General features: G+C 37.8%; 2 long non-coding RNA genes across 2 annotated transcripts; one reads left to right on the top strand and one right to left on the bottom strand.

Moving 5' to 3' along the window:
• The first annotated feature begins 12,139 nt into the window (after positions 1–12,139).
• On the top strand, positions 12,140–12,403 carry LOC116165285. The gene is made up of 2 exons (XR_004144123.1): positions 12,140–12,286; positions 12,359–12,403. It is a non-coding gene; the product is annotated as an uncharacterized LOC116165285 (long non-coding RNA).
• Positions 12,404–13,135: 732 nt separating this feature from the next.
• On the bottom strand, positions 13,136–13,444 carry LOC116166028. The gene is made up of 2 exons (XR_004144246.1): positions 13,253–13,444; positions 13,136–13,180 (listed from the first exon to the last, which is right to left on the bottom strand). It is a non-coding gene; the product is annotated as an uncharacterized LOC116166028 (long non-coding RNA).
• Between the last annotated feature and the right edge of the window lie 539 nt (positions 13,445–13,983).

The raw sequence follows: 13,983 nt of genomic DNA, 5'->3' as shown, positions 1-13,983 counted from the left end.
ATGGACTTTATTTCGTTGGCCATGGCATCATACCATTCTTCTACTTCATCGCTATTTAACGCTTGATTCCATGTAACTTCAGCGGTTGATGCACTTTCAACTTCTGAAGAATTTCCTGTATCGTTCGAAACCATATGAAACATCTTCCGCGGTCTTCCCCTTAAACCTGTCTTCACCAAATAAGGTCTTCCTGGTCCGCGTTTCATTTCTTCTGTATTTGTGTGTTCTTGAGAAACTTGTAAGCCATTGATTTCTTCTTTCGCAATATGCTCCTCTTCAACTTCTTCAATTTCTTTAATTTCGACTAATACTTTATCCACTTCAAAAGTATTTTCCTTGTCCTCCTCAAAAAATTCTATGTACTGCTTTTCTGAATTAATGTTTCCTTCCAAGAACTTAACGTCTCTTGTAACTTCTACTTTCTTATCTTCCACCAACCAAACTCTGTAACCCTTGGTTTGCTCAGAGTAGCCGAGAAATATTCCTTGTTTACATCGGGCATCAAATTTTCCCTTACCAGGTTTCTTATGCAAGCAGAACACTTTACAACCAAATTCTTTAAAATTACTAACATCTGGTTTCTTACCATTCCAGACTTCATAAGGAGTTTTTTCATCTAAGCTTTTTGAAGGGCAGCGATTACGAATGTAGTTAGCACAATTGATTGCTTCAGCCCAAAACGATGGTGGTAAACCTGATTGAATCAGCAAACAACGTGCAGTGCTTACAAGAGTACGATTCTTCCTCTCTGCTATGCCGTTTTGTTGTGGGCAATAAGGAGCTGACAAACGTCGTACAATACCGAGTTGACTCAAAATTTTGTCCATTTCCTCGTTCTTGAATTCTGTTCCGTTATCTGACTGAAGACATTTTAATTTTCTGTCCTTTTGATTTTCTACTTGAGCTATAAATTCTCTCGTGATTCTAGGAATTTCACTTTTGGATTTGATAAACCGCACCTCACACCAACGTGAACAGTCATCTATGAATTCGACGTAGTATCTGGCTTTTCCATTTGATTCGACCCTCATAGGTCCACAAACGTCTGAATTGACAATTTCCAATAACTCAGTTACTCTATCTGACTTTCTAGGATACGGTTTTCTAATCATTTTCCCCAAACAACAAACTTCGCATTCTGGATTAGCCTGTCGTGAAATATTTCCAATATTTACACCATTAAAAACACCTTTACGCACACCTTCTTTGATGGCTTCAAAGTTTAGATGACCTAGACGGCGATGCCACAACATTAAATTGTTGGAAGTGACAACAGATGAAAACACAATGTCTTTGTTTATATTACTATTCTGTTTTGTGTTTACATTAACGTAATATAAATCACCAACACGATCTGCTGTAACTTTGATACTACCATATTTGTCTATAACTACGGCCTTATCCTTTTGGAATAACACATTGAAACCTTTGTTGGTTATTTTACTTACAGACATTAGGTTAGCTCGCAAGTCTGGTACAAATAAAACATCGTTAAGATTAATGTTAATTCCCAAAGATTTCATGGTGATCGAACCCTTACCGACAATTTCTGTTGACGAATCATTAGCTAAGTTTAATTGTTCGCGATCACATTCGCTAAATTTATTAAAATCCCGGCTGTCCCTACACAAGTGAGAAGTCGCGCCACTATCCAAGCACCACTTATTTTTATTCGCGGAACCAACCGTAAAAACTTCAGTCAAAAGACTAACATTTTCCGAACAATTAGCACTCGCTGACGACATGGGGTTATTGCGATTCATTACTCTGCAATCCGACGCTTTATGTCCAACTTTATGACAGCGATGACACCGGTATTTAAAACGTTCTTTGGTATCCTTATTCGAAATTGTATCATCTTTTTGAAATTTCGGACGTCGCCACTGACCTTGTGACTTATTCGCATACAATGCATTACCAGCGGAACTACAACCACGTGTATCGTTATTTCGCGCGTCGCTTTCTTCGATTATTTTAATTCGAAGAGCATCTACAGATGGTAATTCATCTCGCGTTTCTATCGCGCAACGAAAATTTTCGAATGATCCCGGTAAGCTGTACAAAAGCATTATAGTAAGCAAATCCGGATTAATTTCTATTGACATTTCGTTCAATTTATCAACAGTATCAAAAAATCGATTCAAATGTTCACGAACATCACGTCCCTCTTCCAATTTTTGTAGGGTGAGTTGCTTTAATAAAGTCGCTTTCCTCGCGGGACCTTTAGATTGATAAATACCCTCTAATTTATCCCAAATATCGCGAGCGGTAGCACAGCCCTTTATTTGTTTAAGTTCGGATGAACAAATAGATAAAATGATTTCTGACCTTGCTTTTCCATCACGTTTTATCCACATTTCGATCTCCTTATCGTTTTCAGAAGTAGACGATGGTTTAGGTGAACTTCCATCGACGGCTGACCACAAGTCGAGTTTTACTAAAAGTGCCTCCATTTGTATTTTCCAGGTGTCGTAGTTTTCCTTATTCAAAAGTTCAACACGTGTTGCGTTTACATAATTCATCGTAATATTTCTTCCGATTATTCCCGCGCAATCACATTCAAAAATACGGCAACCAAATTCACGTACAAACTGCTAAATCAATTACAAACTAACTGGGCCAATAACCTATTAGATAATGGAGTAGCAGAGTAAGTAATTATCCTTAGTGAAAACGTTAACTGTTTATTCTTTATTATTAACTGTCAATCTACATTAATTATGACAACTCTCACTCACTTGATCATAATGTACAATGTGACTCGCTATCGAGATTCCAACAAATGAGTGTTAGCTGGCCTACACTAAATTAAATAAAATAAGCCTTCTAAATGTAAGGCAAGTAAATTGTTGCCGGTACAAGTACAAAGTGAAATTTACTGAATACGTTCTATTTAGTTTATCGAATTACAGCGCGTGGAGCCAACAATCAGTTAAATCTGTGTAGGTATTTTTCATTGGAAACGCTTTCGAAAACGAAGCTGTGAATATTTTTGTTTATTTTGTTATGGAAAAAATCTAGGAATTCGAATTAAATTTTCCGCATTTAAAGTCGTAATGCGAGGAAGCTGGTGCTGTGGTGCAAAAAAAGTTGATGAATAACTCAAGGGAAGAAGTAAACAGAACATTTCTAAAAGCGTTTACAGCATTTTTGTAGATTATCGACCAAAATGTTCAATTCGTTATTGGTTAGATAAGTACCTAAGTGTAGCAGGAAAGATTAATTATTCTCATCCTTTAAAAGGCCCATTTAATTAGCCCGTAAATAAATTCCGTCCATTGCTTCTCGAGGAAATAAAACGTGTCGTTGCAAACCCGCCAAATGTATAGAATAAGAAATTGTAAATAGGGCGTTTGTCTAGGCGCACATTTTACAATTAAATTATTCTAACGTTCGAACTTCTGTCACACCTAAAGGGTTTTATACATTTTAAGGGTTAACAAGGATATCCACTTGTGATATAATGAAAAGGATTTCGAATAAAACCTTTGCTACTGTAGTGGTAATGGGGTTACTAGTCTAGATGCAATAAATTTTTAATTATGGTTGTCCTTTAAAACGGACATAAGGAAGAAAGGACAACCGAAGGCCTACGAAACTGCGCGGTTTTTTTACCTACACATCATACGACCTTTGCCAAAAATGTGAATAAATTTGCAATTTTAACTCAAAATTTCTCTACGAATTTTAGTTTCAAGCGGCACCTTGGAAACGATTGAGAAATTCGTTATAATTTGTATTCTCTCTTGCTAGAAAACTTTTCAGTGGTCACCTACCGAAATTACAGATGCTTTGTTTTTGACCTGTAACGGTCCGAGCGGTTACCTTAGCCTCTTCGTTACCTCTAAAACCTTCCTTTTATACAACCTATTCGTCAAGACAACCTGTGTATGTTGGGTTGCCTACGTTCAGGAATACAGGAAGCTGTTCTGGGTAGCTCGATATCGGAGATCAAGCTCACCACTAATTAATTAATCTAATGCTTGGCACAATATAATACTATAATAATAAATTCTGATGAACAGACCTGTTTTTTTTAGACCTGTAGTTTAGACAACAACCACGATGACCTTCAGTGAGTTTAGACCACGCTGGAAGCTCACCTCTGGCGCGTCACGTGTCTGTCTCGCATAGGTGGCCCCTTATCTACTAAAAGAATCTTTCGTTTGTAACGTGTATAGTTTGCATAGATTTAATTTTAGGTTTCACTCTGTAGATATGCTACTTATTTATTTACGGATACATAATCAACGACGGCAGGGCGTATAGGGAAGAAACACAAAATGCGGCATGGACAATGGAGGTACTAGGTACGATACTTAATAGGAGTCATTCAAAACTATATGCGGGACAGACTCTATCAACATCTGTCAAAATACTGGGGGTCATAGTCCATCGCCATGGCACATTAATTGGGTACGACAGGATGGTACCGGACATGCCGTTTAAAAATATTCCGACGTTACTAGTCAGTACGGTTTAGTCAATGTATCTGCATACGTCGGAAGTGTGGGGAGGTGCAGTGAGGTGGAGAGTAGCGACGTCGCTGGTAAATAAAGTTCAAAGGCTTCTTGCAATTAAAATTGTCAGTGCCTACAGAATCGTTGAGCTACAGGCAATATTAGCGGTGGCAGTACTGCCATCCGCCCACATAATGGTGATGGCTATCCGCTAGATACGAAGGGTGGGAACGGAAGAAGGTGATGGAAAGGTGGTAGGAAGAATTGGTAGCCACAAAAATCAAGGATAAGAACACTGGTCAAAGATGTAAATTGACGGACAGGGAGAGAGCATGGTGAAGTAAATTTTTATCTGACCGCAATCACCTTCATCTGTTATTTCAACGCCTCCTAGGGGATTATGGACAACTTGTCAACATATCGAAGAGCATCATCGGCCAATCCAAAACTACATTCTTAGGCTACGAAGTCTCGTCTATACGGGCTCTCTCCCCAATCGCAGTTTAGCCTTGAAAAATTATCCATTGTCAAAACTGCGAAGGACTTACGTTGGTTTCTGGAGTTGGTGAATTTTTATTGACGCTTGGCGATATACACTTCAAGACACCGTAGCTAAGCTTCGTGGCTCACAATAGGTGACATGGACAACGTCGTTGGAGTAAGCTTTCGACGCATGTAAGGCAGCCCCTTCCAACACTATGCTGCTGTTTCTTCCAGCTCAAGACGCCGTATATACGTGGACGCCAACGTTGGCAACCTCTCGCTTTCTTTCGCGTAAGCTTTCAGTCTCACACTTGAGGCGTCTGTTGACTCCGCCTCGAATCCACACTTCACTTGTGAACAACATAGAAAATAATGGATTATCTTATGATCCTTCAGAATGACCTGCGTGAATTGCTAGCTGTATATGAAGCTGTTCAACAATTTTGCCATTTTATGCAAGAATATCACGTGACCATAATATATACTTACTGATCACTCACATGTGGCGTAGCGGTTTAAGACTCGAACACTAATCTCACAGGTTGTGAGTTCGAATCCCACAACTTGCCAGTTTTCCTGACAACATTTATCTACTTTGGTCTTTCTTTCTGGGCGGGGTTTCAGCCAAGGCTGATTTACCAACTCACTTTCTTCTGTCTATCGATTCTTTAGTGCAAGTCTCTTTTAATTATTTCTAGCCTGCCACTGTTCTACTGGGTTCTTCTAATGCTTCTTGTCTCCACTCTAGCATTCTTTGTGTCAATCTGTTGTCAAAGTTTCTGGATATGCTGATTTGTTTATTTTTATTTTATTTTATATTTGTTTCGTTTCGGTGGAACACGTGTTCTCTTCTTCTCTGCTCTACATTGAAATGGACCATAATTTACAATCAGTGTCAACTATAACGCTATACGAGGGAACTTAATGATCCCTATCAACCCGACGACTCGGAGCATGGTCGATATTAACAATTTTCGTCTAGGATTTGCTTAAAAAGGGGAAATAAAGGCAGAGATATTTGTGGTTTTATTGAGGGCAGATGTAATTTTTACGTTTCGAATAGTGAGTGCAGCTTCGACAATTGCAAAGGCGACGTATTCCTTTTTATCTCTACGTCTATTGCATCCATCTAGTAATGATATGATCGTGTTAGGTTATTTGCCAATTTAACGGTTCTCGTACAGCACTGCCATTTATAACCCATTCTAAAACAAATTGCCTTTTTATAACTATACTAGTCGTGCTTTGAATTAAATGCAAGATTCCATGTTATTTTCTACGTAAATATGTTGGTTTTCAATTTACAATATCCCTTTGTTCATAGGGCTGGTTTCACCTGCCAACCCGCAATATGAATTACTGACCGATTTACGTTTTTTTATTTATATTTAGATACAGTATGTTCCCTTAGGGATGATATTCAATACGAGTATGCAGAATTCGTGGAAGGGGCTGTATTTGAAAACATCGATAATACATTTTAATTTATAATTGAATTTTTTGCAGAACATCTCCTTTCTTTTGCATGAATATGTTACTGTTTATTTACAGGGTCTTTCATCTGGGGTCGAATGACGTACGTTAGGTGGTTGATTGTTACATATTGCACTTGGCATTGAGAATTAATTACTTTATAGTAATGTTTTACCACGACATGTTCCTTTGTTTTGTTGTAATTGGATACTTAACGTTATGCTTCTACTGTTTATTTGAACCGGGTGATTATGGTTATTAATATTTGGCAGGGTGACTTGTTTCGAATATGTGCTGTGCTATATTTGATACCGATATTTAATCTCGAATTGACGTAGTTCAACGTATATATGTTTTATGTATTGTTTTTTTGTGTCTCAGAAAAGAGCCATTTTGCCGATATGCTAATCAATTCGTTGAGTCGACCCTTGCCATGTAGTGACCGAATTGGTTTTATGTCAGTCTTTGTTATGCCAGTGCAAATGTGTCAACTGTCAAAGCCTACATAAATGCTATACATTTTGTTTATGATTATGTATGCGTGCGAGTTTGCCGATGGTTGCTCTGTTAATTTGTAATGTCATGATTTGTCGTTTGATCGGTTGGTGTCAGTACTCACGGTGGAGAGCCTGGCGTTCGTATAACCCGGCACTTTATAACTGGTGGGATGGACTGGCTCTAGAGATGTGTGAATGAAAGAGTTGGAGTCCCGCTTAGTCGTACATGAGGGCGCTGACTAGGCCCGGCCTCACTTGTGCAGGGATTTGCTAAAAGCGTGCGGCGTGTTCTCGTTGTGCCCTTTCGTTTTTTTTTGTATCAATTGGGGATTGCTCGGTGTGGGATTTGGACTAGCCATCCAATATCCAAACTTATTATATGAATTTATTGTAATGTTTTAATGATTGTTTTTTTATGTTATGCATGTTAATTCTTTAAGAATCCCAGTGGAGCCTGTGATTCGACATTATATTAATTTACTTGACCACCATCCTAATATGTATTCATGGCATTACAGACCACTAATTTTGCTATAAAGTTTAATATTAATTTGTTGGCTGGTTTTTTTCTTGGTCAGTTCTTTTTTCCCAGACTATTGTCATATTTGTACTCGGTTTTCCTTACTCGATCCTCACTCCGGCAGGCAACACATATCTTGTAGTTGCTCTTAAAACACAACGTAGTAAGCGGTCCTGGTATTATGTTATTCAGGTTAGGTAGCTTTGTCTAGACGATCATGTGCCATGGGGTTCCGTTAGTTTGGGAGGGAAAGTTTTGAATTTAAATCTTGAGTTGCGCAGTCTCTCGGGTCTGGCCTGGGTACACCACACGTTTCGTTTCATCCCCGTTTGAGTTGGTTCTAATTTTTTACAGACCTTTTGATGAACGTCAAGGTCCGTAAGTATCAACCAGCTGGGTTTGGTTTTCCTAGTCCCAAGTATACAATATAGTGTTCGACGCGTAGGTATAATTAATATTCTCAAAAAAGCGTAGTTTTCGTATTGATTAAGACATCCAAATTTATATAATGATTTTTGACATTCGAACGAGATTTGTCACATTTTGAGAGTTACTTTAATTTTGACATAGGAATTTATATGATTTGCACTGTAAAATTAAGAATAGAGCTCCGGAGACTAGGTACCAATATAAGTTTTTCCGGACGATTAATCTTATACTCTTTTTACTACACGCATTTCGAAAATGCCGTATACTTGCTAATATAGCAAAAATTGTATTACATATGAAGTAAATTGTTTGAAAAAAGCTCAGAAAGGGACGAGCGTATTGATAAAATCGGCGATGAAGGAATGGCGGTAATAATTCTTCAGGAGAAAATACTGATCGAGCAAGTAAACACACGCACCCGTGGAGAGCAACATCCTGCGCTTACTAAATTTAATAAATTGTAAATATAAAAATGACATAACCTACCTCATTTTCTCTGCGAAGAACTTCTTTCCGGAAAATTTCGGATTTAATTATACTTACAACATATATAGGTTCAGTAAATTAAATATTCCACTTTAGTCGTGTTGGTTCTGTTTCAAACAGATATTACTCCCTAAAGTTGGAAGGAGTGCTTACCGTAGTCGCTTATCGAAAGCAATAAATATTGAGCTTCAGGGATTTACTTTGCAATATCCACTTGGTAGTAGATATAAGACCATTTATTTTAGATTCTGAGGGGCGTATGCTGAATCCTTTCATTGTTCAATAATGTGCAAGAATAGGAAAATGCCCCTCATTAAAGAGCCATATGAAACAAACTGTTACCTTATGCAATACATCTTTATTAACAAACTTTATAAGTTACATACAACACAGTTGTTTTTGAGATAATGACACAAACATATCTAACAATTAGTGTCCCATAGAGGACTTCTCTCATTGAAATGACTTAACATTTTGTTGGAATGATGATATATTTTACTAGCAGAACAATATAAATAAAACCTATCAGGTCAGTTTACCATTAACAGTTGACTATTTTAAGTACATAATGAATGCGTGCTGGATTCTGAACAATACTTAGTTATTGTGAACAAGTACCTATATACCAGTTTTGAAATGACACACTTATTTGCTAAGTCCAAAAAGAAAACTCTACAAGCGTAATTATATTTTCGGAAATACGTTTCTGCAATGAACATTGATAGAATTATCAAAAAACGTGAAAAATATTTCTATAGACATTTATGTATAAACTTACTAACATTACAGTTTACGTGTGTAGTGATTTTGAAATGGAATTTCAATGAACATTAACCCTCTCATACAACTACAACGGTTTAACTTTGTCCATATTTTCTCAATTAGACTTCAAGTCGCCGAGTTATTACTACTTAGCATGTTTAGGACATGGTATTCTAAATTAAACTATCCAGTCCGTAACTTTCTATTTATCTCTTTAATACAAAGGTATTACAAACGACTGGATTAATAATGTCATTATAGATAACATTTATTTAAACCTATGACGTAATAATTTTAATTATAATTTAAACTTTATAACTACCTAATTACTTTTAATATGTACACTATCTCTCCTTTAACAATAACATTCTGCATTTAGGTGTTTCAGTCAACTATAGAGTAATTATATTACTACTACGTCGTAAAAAATACCTATTCCTTTCATTGGCAATATTCACAACTCGATGCCATTCTTAAAACGATTAAAATCAAAATGACAATATGATTTAGTCAAGATGTCGCATTTAATGCTACTACACGAAATTTCATAAAATTTTGACAGAAAAATTGCCGTCGCGGTTTACTGATCATGGACTGTGGTGGTGGCAGACTCATATGCCTATGCTTTTCCTCTTTTCCAAAATATAATTGTATGTGAAGTCTAATGCACACTCAAGTACCTATTTCCAAGGTCGATTTGACGATAACTTCGGAAAGATTGATGAGTAACATCTCCAATATACGATTGAACTCGGCAATTATTACACCATTATTACAGTGATTTAAACACCACGAAATTTAGCACGAGATGAATTCATAATTTACTTAAAAATAGACAAACTAGCAACGTGTTCTAATTATTTACTTGTCTGTGACCTAATAAGTAACCCAAAATGTAAATTCGTCTTGTAGCTCAAACCAAATTGTTACAAAATTTATAAACTACAGCAGATATTAATAAAAAAAAAGTACTTTCTAGTTCACTTCGGCCATAGCCTGACTAAGAAATGGTGGTAATATCGAAGATATCGCGTCTTTGAGCCGTTAAAGTTTCAGGTGTGCATCACGATCAAACCTTATCATCAGGACCGGCTTAAGACAAAAGTTACGTGTACGCAAGCACTAAAATTTGCGCCCCTGCCCGCCGCGCTATAGCCTTAATAAAGGGACTTTTTGGCATGGATGTTCATATTATTTAAAACATATTGATTACTCGCAGAAACCGAAAACTTCGTACCGCCCATCAGGCAATGTCCCGCTCACATATTAGTAAATAGCAGACGCGTCATCTCTTCGCAAAACTACGCAGCATTTTTGTACAACTTTACTTTTCCAAAAATATTGAGAAGACAATTTTAAACCTACAAACAACCAAAGGTCCAACTGCACTGAATTCGGATACGCATTTTTGTAAAAAACTTTTCATGCAAAGAATCGAACCCGGGCCGAGTCTGCCGAGTATTCCACTAGACCATGATGGCACACATTCAATCGTTATTAAACTTGTTCTTGTTATGGGAATTAGTCTAGGCGATAAAGACATCTAAGTGGACATTTTGGGGTGGAAAAGAAAAAAACAGTGGAATATGTTCAGTTAGGTGTCAGAAACAACATATTAAAAATCCCACCCCCCATACCCTGTGCTAAAAGCTCCAGCGACCCCACCACCCCCCAGAAACCGTGTTTTCGCCCTTTTTGGCTGATATCTCGCGATCTATGAGGTCTAGATGAAATATTTTTTGTTGAAAAATGCTCCTCTTGAAATTTCTTACAAGGTAGATACTGAAAAGTTAGCCTAGGTCTACCTTTTAGTCGAGAAAATTCATAAAAAAAGGCGAAAATCATCAATTTTCGTGTTTTTTTGCGGTTTTTTGCAATTAATGTATCGCGACCTTTAGGGCTAGATGAAATATTTTTAGCTGAAAATGCTCCTCGTGAAATTTCTTACAAGGTAGATACTCAGAAGTTAGCCTAGGTGTACCTCTTAGCCTAGGAAATTCATAAAAGGAGGCGAAAATCATCAATTTTCGTGTTTTTTTGCGGTTTTTTGCAAATATATCGCGACCTTCAGGGCTAGATGATATACGTTTAGCTGAAAATGCTCTTCGTGCAATTTCATACGAGATAGGTAACTGAAGAGTTTGCGTAAAGTCACCTTTCACCTTCAACTTTCATGTGTGAGGAAATATTCATTGTAAAACAAAGTATTTCTATGTACCATTTATTCACGTAAAATAGTTATTTGTACAACTAGTTTTGAAAAGTGATACATTTTTTGATGAATTTTCAGTTTGATTAATGAGGGCGAAGACCGAGTTAATGAAGCAAATTCATGGAAAAAAGACACTTTCAACACGTGTTGTACACGAAATTTTTTTGCATAGTGATCCATAATAACCTACAATTGAATAATTTGATTGACATTCGCGATTTACTGTCACTCAAAAGTAGATGCTATTGTTCATAGACAGGACTCATGGAAACGCATAGTAAAAATCGTGAAGTACCACTTTCCATAGGTACGATTTTTCGTTAATTCCGATAATTTCATCACTATGTAAAAAACAGTATTTTCATACCAAATATTCACACATTCATTTATATCTCAACGCAATCATTCTCCTCTGCGGATTCCACTTCTTCAGGATCTTCGACGTCCTCTAGTGGTAGTGGGTCGTCTGAAATTACCGACTCGTAGTTCTCTTCATCTTCCGCTTTACCTGCCAGGGTACTTTGAAAAGACGACGTGGCATTTAGGCACGATGTTCCATGACACTGGACGCAGAGTTCATTACATTTCAGACCCACAACAAGAAGCATGTCAAAAAAAATGTTATAGTTAAGTATACGAATATTATGTGACGTTATTAATTAAGATTTGGTGTGCGTATTGTGGAACAGCCTGTATTTACATAAAGAAAACTTCGCTAAACTAAATTGCTTATCGCCAAGTGCAGGCGGGCATTGTAAAGCATACACATTTTTGATTATTTTATTTGAACGTGAGGTCTACTCAAGCACGTCGTATTTGAAGTGTAATTGCGTTTACCAAGCAATTAAGTAAGCAGTAATTTAGTCGCAATTACCTATATTAGACGGATAGCTGTATTATTGACATTCCTCACAAACTGGAAAGGATTGGGCTCGGATTTGTGGGGACGGAGTCTCATAGAGACGTGAGTGTTAATTATTCCTTTTGGACTTACAAAGTATTGCGGGTTAACCTATAAGCGTACTTTCTTACACAGTCCGGTTTACGGGATACCTCATTATTACGGTTGGAAATTGGCTAACCGTTTAAATCAGCCACTCCATCGGCTTACGAACGCTGCCATCAACGTGAATGAGTACTGGGATTATTCGCTAGCTCCTGGCCGTCTTGCCCGTACCTGCTGCACCACCTGCAACCCCAACATAGGATCTAGGAACTAGGAACCATCTCATCTCTACCATACCTACCATCTGACCATAAGGGTGAGCGTTGCTGAGTGGTTGCGTGGATGCGGCAGGTACGGGCAAGACGTTGGGCGCCGAATTATGTAACGTGCTCTTCGGCTCGACAACTCAGGGGGTAGGGGGAAACATACAATATATACAGGGCGCCACGCCGTTTGGGACCAATAAACGGAGTAACGGCGAATCTCCGGGGAAGACTAAATCAAAACAACTATTCGGAAGACACTCAGATAGGTACGTTAGCATATATATATTTAATTACAAAACATGCGATGGACGACTACAATAAATAATATAACAAATCCTTAACATACAATACAAACATCCCCGTATCCACGCAACCACTCAGCAACTCTCACCCTTATGGTCAGATGGTAGGTATGGTAGAGATGAGATGGTTCCGCTTCCGGTGAGTATCTATTGTTATTACAGATGAACTAGATCCTATGTTGGGGTTGCAGGTGGTGCAGCAGGTACGGGCAAGACGGCCAGGAGCTAGCGAATAATCCCAGTACTCAGTCACGTTGATGGCAGCGTTCGTAAGCCGATGGAGTGGCTGATTTAAACGGTTAGCCAATTTCCAACCGTAATAATGAGGTATCCCGTAAACCGGACTGTGTAAGAAAGTACGCTTATAGGTTAACCCGCAATACTTTGTAAGTCCAAAAGGAATAATTAACACTCACGTCTCTATGAGACTCCGTCCCCACAAATCCGAGCCCAATCCTTTCCAGTTTGTGAGGAATGTCAATAATACAGCTATCCGTCTAATATAGGTAATTGCGACTAAATTACTGCTTACTTAATTGCTTGGTGAACGCAATTACACTTTAAATACGACGTGCTTGAGTAGACCTCACGTTCAAATAAAAATAATCAAAAATGTGTATGCTTTACAATGCCCGCCTGCACTTGGCGATAAGCAATTTAGTTTAGCGAAGTTTTCTTTATGTAAATACAGGCTGTTCCACAATACGCACACATATATATATATAATCATAAACCCGTATTTACCGTTCGTTGTACGTCACAATAATATTCCCTCGTGTGTTCTAAGTGTCCGGTGGAGAAGGTTTACCTAATTTTCTGAAACTGCAAGCAGTCATGCAACCACGTTCACAGCCATATGAAATAAGTTTGACGAGACTTTCCTGGGCTGGATCCGAAGTCGTTCTGATAGGCGTCAGGAAAGTCTCCTCAAACTTATTTCATGTGACTGTGAACGTGTTGCATGACTGCTTGCAGTTTTAGAAAATCAGGCAAACCTTCTCCACCGGACACTTAGGAGTTAGGACATACGAGAGAATATTATATTCCTATACTTAATTAAAAAATTTTTTTGACATAGTGCTTCTTGTTGTAGGTCTAAAGAACGAATTCTGCGTCCAGTGTCATGGAACATCGTGCCTAAATGCCA

The sequence above is a fragment of the Photinus pyralis genome, unplaced genomic scaffold (genome assembly GCF_008802855.1).
Source record: "Photinus pyralis isolate 1611_PpyrPB1 unplaced genomic scaffold, Ppyr1.3 Ppyr1.4_LG3a, whole genome shotgun sequence".
In the NCBI taxonomy this organism is placed as follows: Eukaryota; Metazoa; Arthropoda; class Insecta; order Coleoptera; family Lampyridae; genus Photinus; species Photinus pyralis.
The sequence above is the reverse complement of the archived record's forward strand: the minus strand, read 5'-3'. Positions and strand labels throughout refer to the sequence as shown.